The sequence below is a fragment of the Rhincodon typus genome, chromosome 15 (genome assembly GCF_021869965.1).
Source record: "Rhincodon typus isolate 14 chromosome 15, sRhiTyp1.1, whole genome shotgun sequence".
Taxonomy (NCBI): Eukaryota; Metazoa; Chordata; class Chondrichthyes; order Orectolobiformes; family Rhincodontidae; genus Rhincodon; species Rhincodon typus.
Window position 1 is genome coordinate 48,955,036 of NC_063346.1, and position 10,170 is coordinate 48,965,205.

Here is a 10,170-nt window from a genome sequence, read left to right on the forward strand (position 1 = left end):
ACGGACAGGCTCATCCCTGATGTACTGCGAGAAACCGAAAGGCTTTCACAATGTTCCTCTCTGCCGTGAACTCAAGGTCTTTTTTTTTGTTCATGGGATGTTGGGTGCCGCTGGACGGCGCCAGTATTTATTACCCATCCCTAGCTTCCCCGAAGAAAGCGGCGGTGAGCTGCCTGATTGTAGTCTTTGGGGTGGAGGGTTGTTAGGGAGGCAGTTCCAGGATGTTGACCCAGCGTCAGTGAGGGATATAATCCCAAGTCAGGGTGGTGACCGAGGGTAACTGTAAAAAGCTCGACCGCAAACAGACCTCTCCTTATCTGTAAAACCACAGAACGAGCGTAATCACCCCACTTTCAGCACTTTGTTATCCTGGAACGTTTAAATATTATTTATGAATGATGGACCTCTTCACGTAAACCTGCCGCACTGGTTAGGGTGCACTTTCAGGTATAGGAGATACATACCCCCATCACTGAGTCTGGAAATGAAGTTACAATTCTTTACCAGTACTTGATCACCTGGGTTCCTGAAGGTGAAGCATTAATACTAACACTATACTTGTGTATGCAACTCTACTGCACACTGTACCTACAACAAACACGTTTCAGTCAGTGAAACACCTCATTTACATTATTTCGACAACTGCCTGCATTTGGAATACAGCTTAATCTATACAAACAAATTCCAAGAGGCTATTCACAGATGCTAAAACACTTTCATTATCACTTTTTTTTTAATGGAAACGTTCTTTCTATGTTAGGTCCGGGCATTCCAAGCTGAAATGGGAGTTAAACATATAGCGCGGTTGTATTAAACGATGTATGCGTAATAACTGTTAAAATAATCAAGTTGTGACTCCTAACCCAGGTATGGTTATAAGGACAGTTCATGATGTACCTACAGAGTCTGACTATTGGAGTAGCTGAGTTGATCGGAGGGACTGGTAGCTGGTTTTAAAAGTAATATTTGTTCCTCAGTACGCGTCTACTCTTTCCCATTGAGACTTCTGTAGTAGAGGTTCCTACCTAAAGGCACTAACTTTCGACCCTGATGTCCAGTTTCACCTGCACATTGAGTATGTGTCAGTTTCTTTGTGTGCGTGTGCGGGATGGGGCTCACAGATCGACTTTATCAAATGTCTCCAGACCCAAAGTGCGGACGGGGGAGGACCACATTTGTCCCCCTGCCTCAAATCCAGCTCACAGTGATTTGAAAGCTGCTCTGCCAGTCTCCAACCGAGACTCCAGGAGTGGAGACAAGTTCAGAGCCGAACAAACAAGACAATGTTGACAATGAAGCAGATGTCCAAATCAGTGCAGGTTCATTTCACCCCGGCAGCTCCTCCTCCCAGCCACCAATAACCCAATTTCAAACAGAGGCTTTGAACTATTCCAACCACATCCCTCCAATTAAGTCTCTTTCACCCAGAGAGCTAGCTGGCTGTCTGTAATCTTTGGTCTGGAGACAGTGAACGGTACGCCCCTGGTATCTAGGATGAACGGGCCCTGGTTCCCTCCACCCGGCCTGTCTATAGCAGAAAGCCGATTGAGAGTGGGCACTGTCCTGGCACGGCTATCGCGTCCACGTGCCAGCCAAGTGGCAAAGCTTCCAACTCCACAACTTTCCTCGTTATTTTACCCACCCCCCAACACACACACACACACACACACACACACTTACACCCCCCAAAAGATATCCTGCCCAGTTACAGATCTCCACACATGTCCATCTTTGTCAGTAGGCGCTGGAGTTACTCAGACTGATTATCCATTTCCTGACCGTTTGACCGCCTGGTTAAAAAGTGAACACAAACACCACACAGAGCCCCCTGTTTGTTCTCCTTTCCAACGGGAGGTGCGTTTCTTACCCGAGAGTACGCGGCGGCACCGGAACCCCAGAGACACGGGCTGCTGCAAAAGTGAAAGTGAAACGGAATTGATGGTTACCCAGAGTGGCACAATAAAGATTCCCAGGTTGGCAGGGAGGGCACACCGGAGTCCGCGCCCACCGAGCGATGGCAGGGCTCCCTGACCACTTCAACTTGCGGACCAGAGAAGGCCGTGCAAAGTTTGGTGCCCAATGTTAAGAACGCTATTTTATTCTCCCTGTAAATGTGGGTTTCCTGGCGGGTGCTGGGTTTGAGCTGTGTACATCTCCACACTAGGAGGTGGGGTGGGGGAGTCAGGATCAGACTGACTGGAGCTCAAGGTAAGGTGTCACCCTGATCCCCAAAAGCGTTAAGGCGTGGGCCATAGAACCAACATCTCAAGACTCCACATCCATTCACGTTAATACTATCAGCTGAGCACATAGGGACATTTAGTGTCGACTTCAGGTACCGCTGTAGGCCAGGAAAGAGCGGGCAGGAGATCCGGTAAGTCTGCCTCTCCTTTATCACCCTCAGTAAGACAGCCTCTGAATCCACCTGTGTTTTTTAACCTCCCTTTCGCCGGCACAGACATCCCTTGTTGCCATTTACTCTGAGCTACGACTCACCTAATCACTGATCCTTTCTTCTACCCCTCCCGCCCATCCCCACCTTCCACTCCATTTCTGCATTTATTTATCAACTGGGACTCCACAACCTCCTTTCCGATTGCAACCCTGAAATACTAGGTCTGTTTTTTTCTCTGCACAGGTGCTGCCTGAGCTGCTGAGGTGTTTCCCGGCATTTCTTGATTTGATTGAAGATGCTCGGTCTGCTGCCTTAGATAAGAACATGAACATAGCAGCCCCATTGCTCATGCCTGACCTTTGTCTCAAGAATAACAATACTTTTTCTCCCCAATCAATTAGGCAGCATTTTCCACGAAGATTGTGTCCACCAAAATCTAGCCACAATTATTCAGTTGTGTTACCAGTTTGTTTTTATTATTTCTATATGGGATATGGGCATCACTGGCAAGGCTGGCATTTGTTCCTGTCCTGTTTGCCCTTGACCAATCAGTACAGTGAGCAATGGCTCACAGCACCATTCAATGAGATCATGGCTAATCTGATAGTCCTCAACTCTACCTTCTTCCTTTTCTCCCATAACCTTTGATTCCCCTACTAATTTAAAATCTATCTATCTATCTATCTATCTATCTCAGCCTTGAAAGCAATTAATGATTGAACCTCAATAGCCCTCTATGGTAAAGAATTCCACAGAGTCACTACCTTCTGAGAGAAGAAATTCCTCATCTCTGTCTTACTCTGAGATAATGCCCTCTGCTCCTAGTCTCTTCCACAAGGGGAAACAGACATTCCACATTTACTCTGGCAAGTCCCCTAAAAGTCTTGTATATTTCAATAAGATTGCCTTCTCATTCTTCTAAGTTACAAAGAGTACAAGCCCAATCCACTCACCCTCTCCTCATAAAACAGTGCATCTGAGCTGGACTTGACAGAAAGAGTAAGCTGCGCTACTCAGAAACTATGTCTATGTTTGTGCGCATCCAAATCTTAAGTACATGACTTCTTGTAAGTGGACTGGATTTGGTTTTAGCAGAAGGGGATCCAACTATTAGAAAATTGATCTACCAGAACCTTTTCTCAATTTGATTATCCAGCATTTGTTGCCAGTGATGGCAAATTGGCAAAATGTAGGAGCAGTTAAATCTCTATACCCGACTCTATATATGAAGATGTGTCAGGCTTGAAATCTTTTTCTTCAAAGACAAAATTCACTCATTGTCACAAGTTCCTCACAACACTCAACACATGAGTTCTTGAACTTTCCCTGGGTTCCTCCCTACGCATGAATTACACAAATACTAGGAAACAATTTAAGATTGAGGTTAAGTAGGACAAATGAACAATACAACAACCAACAACTGACTGCCCACAACCAGAAAGTGGCTTAAAGTGAAATAACATTGCTTTCCCAGATGGTGTCCTAAATTGGAAATAGTCAGAAGGAACAGCAGTAATCACTGAGAGAACTAATGCATAAACTAAACAAACCTGCAAGAGAACTAAACCAAATGGCCAATTCTTGGGAATGAAAAGGTGGAGCAGCTCTTGGGAAGGAGTAGGGGGATATGGTGGTGGGAGTGCAATCAACCCTCTCATTCCCATTGGTACTACATGGATAATCTCAATTATTGTACATATTGTAACTCAGGTCTGCAACAGACAATTATTAAAGAGTGTCTACAATGAATAGATTTTCAATGGCAGTGGAACTTAGGAACGAAAATAGACTGTTCTTTTGGAGTCTCTTCTGCTAGTTGATTAAATCAAAGGTCATCTGCATCTTAATATAGTCAACCTGCTTCAGATCTACAATCTTTAATGCTCCTGCCCGATAAAATCCATGAATCCCAAATCTGAAATGCACAACTGACCGAACCTCAAGTCTAGTGAATAGGGAGGGGGAATAACTACAGACTTCCATAATAACACTAATTTGCATTTCTAATGTGCCTTGAATGCAGTAAAGCAGCCCAAGATGCTTCAAACAAGATTTGACACTGAGCATCATTACAATACATTAAGGTAGATGAGCAAAAGCTGATCAAAAGAGAGAGTTTATTTTAAGGATCAGCTTAAAAGTGAAGGCATTACCAGCAATGGTGGAGTGATAAAAATCAGGCATTATGAAGAGACACGATTGCAAGAATACAGATATCTCTAAGTGTTGGAGATTGGAATAGGCTGTAGCAATAGGCAAGGGTGAAGGCATGGGAAGAGTGAATCCAATGTAGGTCAGTGAACACAGGAGTGATGAGGGAGTGAAATTTGATGTGAATTAGGAGACAGGTAGCAGAGTTTTGGTTGACTTTAAGATTATGAAGTCTCGGAAGTGGGAGACTAGCCGGCAGTGCATTTGAATCATCGAGTCTCGAGAACAAAGGCATGGATGAGGATTTTAGCAGCATAAGCTAAGGCATGATTCGTGACTGGTGATGTTAAGGAGATGGAAATAAACGGTCTTAGTGATTGTATGGATATGCGGTCAGAAGTTCATCTTACAGTCAAATATAATCACCATGATTGTGAACAGATAATTTCAATCTCAGTTACCACGGAGAGAGTTGAAGTTGATGGCTAGGAAATGGAAATTTTGGTGGGGAGGTGAAATAAATTCAGTTTTCCCAATACTCACAGCTTATTTTTTATAATCTATTTCATTTGCCGTAAACAACGACATTCCATTTGCCTTTCCAATCACTTCCCACACCTGCATGCAATTTTTCTGTGATTCATGTACCAGGACATTCAGATCTCTCTGTGCTGCCTATTGCTTCAGTCTCTCTGCAGTTAAATACTGTACTGTTTTCCTATTCTCACTGCCAAAGTGGGCAAGTTCACACTTTTCCACATTATGCTCCATCTGCCAAATGTTTGCTCACTTACGTCAACTAAATCTTGTTGCAGCCTACTCATGTCCTCTTCAATTACTCTTCTATCTATCCCTGTGTTATCATCAAACTTAGCAAACATATATTTGGTTCTTTCATCCAAGTCATTAATACAGATTATACGTAGTTGAGGCCTTAACATTGATCTTGCTAACAGGGACTCATTTATGCCGGTTTTGTTTCCTGTTAGGTAACTAGTCCTCCGTACATGTCATTATGTCATGTTCTTAATAATCTTCGCATCTTATCAAATGCCTCTGGAAATCCTAGTAGAATGACTGAACCACAGAAATGTTACAGCACAGAAAGAGGCCTTTCAACCCATCATGTCTACACTGGCTGAATAAACTAGCTTCCCATTTCAATCCCATTTTCCAGGGCCAGTTCCAGGGTCTGACATGTTACTGCTTTTGAGGTCTGGATCGAGAGGGAGGGTTTCTGCCTCAATCACCAAAATTGGGCAGCAAATTCCAGAAACATACTACCTTCTGGGTGAAAATGTTTTTCCGCATGTCTCCTCTAATCCCTATACAGGTCACCTTAAATCCCTGCCCACCCTGTAAGTGATTACTCTGTTGGAGAAAACAGATCTAAGCCTGTCATCATTTTGTATACCATATCCACAAGTTCTCCTTTACCTTGGTAACTTGTTCCTTCATCAAACATGATTTCCCTTTTGCAAAGCCATGTTGACTCTGCCTGATAAAATTTAGATTGTCTCATTGCTTTGCAATTCCTTAATAATAGATTTTCCATAATCCATTTTCCATATGGCAAATATTAAGCTAACTGCTATGCCATTTCCTGCTTTCTCTTTCCCTCCCTTTTTAAACACCTCAATTATATTATCACTTAATCTTCTATGTTAAGCGAATACAATCTGATAAATGCAACCTGATTTGTTAATAAATCTAACCTCTTTAAGCAAATTCTTAAAAAAAATTCTGTGCAGCACTCACTCCAATGCCAATGTATCTTTGAAGAGAAGTGCCAACAATTGAGTACAGTATTCTAGTTGAGAAATATGAAACCAGAAACCTGTATGGAGGTAGCATAACCTACATCCTTCCAAAAGGGAAACTTCCATGTGGAAAATAAAAACTTGTGGTGTAGGGGATTGTGTATTGCTATGACTGGAAGATTGGCTAGCAAATGAGAGGCAGATAATAAGCATAAATGGGTCCTTTTCAGCTCGGCAAGATGTAATAAGCGGTGTGCAATAGGCATCAATCCTGGACCTCAACCATTTACAATGTACACGAATTAGATTAATTGGATGCAAGTTATAGTTGCCAAATTTGCTGATGACAAAACTAGGTATGAAAATGAGTTGTAAAGAGGCTACAAAAATATATATAAACAGGTTAAATGACTGGACAAAGATGTAATAAATGGAGAAATTATAACGTGGGAAAGTATGAAATGTCCATAATGGCAATACAAAAGCATATTATCTAAATGGTGAGAGGTTACAGAACTCTGAGATACAGAGAGATCTGGGTGATTTGGTGCATGAATCACAGAAGAATAGTATCCAGGTACAGCAAGTAATTACGAAAGCAAATAGAATGTTATCATTTAGAATGAGGAGAATTGAATACAAAAGTAGGGAGGTCATCCTTCAATTATACAGGACACTGGTGAGACTACATCTGTACACAGTGTACTGTATTGGTCACTTTATTTAAGAATGGATGTTAGTGAATTAAAATCAGTTGAGAGAAGATTTGAACGTTAACACCTGGCATCAGAGGTTTGTCTTAGGAAAAATGGGGCAGGTTAGGCTTCATCCACTGAAGTTTTTGAGGTGACTGAAACATATAAGATCCTGAGGGGTCATAGCAGGTAGATATCTACAGGATGTTTCCTTTTAATGGGAGAATCTAGCACTAGACGTCACTGTTTAAAATTCAAGTATCACCAGAGGTAGATAGATTCTTAAATGAGGGGGTAAAAAATGATCTGGGGGAGGTGAAAATGTAGATTTGAGATTAATCAGATTGGCCATGATCTTACTGAGTAACAGAGCAGGCTTGAAGTGCTGAAAAGCCCATTCCTGCTCCTAATTCATAATGGCCATATAAAGTCATAGAGTCATAGAGAGGTACAGCTTGGAAACAGACCTTTCAGTCCAACTCATCCATACCAATCAGACATCTTAAATTAATCTAGTCCCATTTGCCAGCATTTGGTCCATATTCCCCTAAACCCTTCCAGTTCATACACCCATCCAGATGCCTTTTAAATGTTGTAATTGTACCAGCCTCCACCGCTTCCACTGGCAGCTCATTCCATATATACACCACCCTCTGCATGAACAAGTTGCCCCTTAGGTCCCTTTTAAATCTTTCTCCTCTCACTTTAAACCCCTAGTTTTGGACTCCCCTACCCTGGAGAAAAGACCTTGGTTATTCATTGTATCCATGTATTACTTCATATTCATATTACTTCGTTTGGGGTAAAGGCTATCATTTCATTAGATTTATTAGTTAATGTTTGTACCTGTAACTTAAAAAATTATTTCTGAAGTTGTAGCCTTGTTTAAAGGCTCATTCACAGTTCTTAGTCTGTATTGCTACTTAGAAACACTTGGGTTTATCTTTCTTTGGTCCAGTGTGATGGTCTCGCGAGTATTCACATTGACTTCCTTATATCATAGTTTTGCCTGCTCACAGTCTGTTCATGTTCAGCTGAGACTTTCTTAATTATTATTTCCCATCTTCTCTCATTTGGTGTCATCAGAAAACTTGGATATATATGTCAATTACTGCATCCACATAACGTCATGTTATTTTTATAACTGAAATTTCTCATTCCTGAAACCTTTCTCATCTTCACATTTATCTGGTACTGTGGCACAATACTGGGGACACAACACTTCTGCTGAGTCCAAACAAGTATCTGATACAAGTTCAGTGTAACTTCTTTGCTTTTGTAATCTATGTACCTATTAATAAAGCCTAGGATGCTGTATACATTATTAACTGCTCTCTTAACCTGTCCTGGCATCTTGAATGACTCATACACATCAACACCACTGTCTCTCCATGCCTGCACCCCCTTTAGAATTGTACCCTTTAATTTAATCACCTATTAGCTCTCTCCACCCAGTTGTCTTTGTTCTTTTCATGTTCTACACCATCTGTCTCAGTTTACTATATACTATATTTCCAAGTTATGTATCAGCTGCAACTTTTGAATCATGGCCTAAATGCCAAGGTCTAGAATGTTAAAATATATCAGGAAAAGCAAAGGTTCCAACATTGACCCTTTGGAATTCTACTGCAAACCTTCCCCACCCTCCAAAACATCCGTTAACCAATGCTCTCTATTTCCTGTCACTTAGACAATTTTAGATCCATGTTGCTACTATCCTTTACAATCCATGAGCTCCAACTTTGCTAACAAGTCAGTTATATGGTGCTATATTAAATGCGTGTGCAGCACATCAGTGACATTTTCCTAATCAACCCTCTCTGCTACTTCATCAAAAAAACTGCAGCAAAATTAGTCCAGCACAGTTTTCAGTAAGAAATGCCAGCTTTGTGAACATAATCCTTTGATATCTATTTCAATTCTCCACTTCAATCAATAAATCAATCTCCAATTTGAGTGTCTGACTTAACGTTGAAGAAATGTTATAGCCACACCTTATCTCCTGATATTGAAACTGTCTCCTAGTCCTGCTGCCATCTCATGAGAAAAAGATAAATTTCTCTTAATGCTACACCTAGTTTATCACCTTTGCACTTGGCATCAGTCCTTGCACTGATGCACTGTCTGCATTTGATAAAATATATATTTTGTTTGTGACGTGATTCTGGACTTAACTACAGAACACTAAATGCAGTCACAGCACTCCATTGCAAAGTGTGTGCATGATCAATTGGGGAAAAATCTCTCATGTACCGGCAATAAATTGATTGAGTCTTCCCCACCAATTTGATTGTGAATGAGAGAAAGTTTACATTCCAGTGTTTTATGATAACATTTGAAGATTCACTTACCGAACAAAACAGCAGAATATCCACAGCAGTATAAGTGAAGTAATAGCTCTGCACCATATGAAAATGAAACCTAAATCTTAAACATTTTCGCCTTGTGTCAAATCATGGATGATTCGAACCTATGTGCTAATCCTTCTTACCATAAAACTATTTTAGTTATGAACATGCTCTAAGATAGGACATTAAATTAGCTCAGTGAACTGAGTTTTCATATAAAATGTGGATCTAATACTTAAACTTAGTTTCACTTGCGAGTGACGTTATTTTTCCCTTGTGGCAGGTTCAAGAATAACATTTCATAATACTCAGTACTGACAAATTTTGTTTCGACATGATCAGCTTAGATATCACATACTTGAAACAAACTTTGCCAATGTGACAATATCAGTTACAATAAGCCACTGCACGCAAGTCCAGAGGACGTAGAGTTTGGCTGAAAGGATATTCTGAATTGAACACACTTTAAGTGAGACAACAAGGTGCAGGGCTGGATGAACACAGCAGGCCAAGCAGCATCATAGGAGCAGAGAGGCTGACGTTTCGGGCCTAGACCCTTCATCAGAAAAGGGGGAGGGGAGGGGGGTTTTGAAATAAATAGGGAGAGAGTGGGAGGCGGATAGAAGAGGGACAGAGGAGAGGATAGGTGGAGAGGAAACAAACAGGTCGAAGAGGCGGGGATGGAGCCAGTAAAGGTGAGTGTAGGTAGGGAGTTAGGAAGGGGATAGGTCAGTCCAGGGAGGACGGACAGGTTAAGGGGGCGGGATGAGGTTGGTCAGTAGGAGATGGGGGTGGGGCTTGAGGTGGGAGGAGGGGACGAG

The 10,170-nt window shown here is 41.6% G+C and overlaps 1 protein-coding gene across 1 annotated transcript in view; it reads right to left on the bottom strand.

Annotated features, from left to right (window-relative positions):
* Positions 1 to 9,777, bottom strand: part of nlrc5 (NLR family, CARD domain containing 5) — a 318,897-nt gene extending 309,120 nt beyond the window's left edge. The window contains exon 1 of the mRNA XM_048606000.1: positions 9,353 to 9,777. The gene's annotated coding sequence lies outside the window, so the exon portion shown is untranslated. The remainder of the gene's footprint in view (positions 1 to 9,352) is intronic.
* Positions 9,778 to 10,170: the final 393 nt, after the last annotated feature.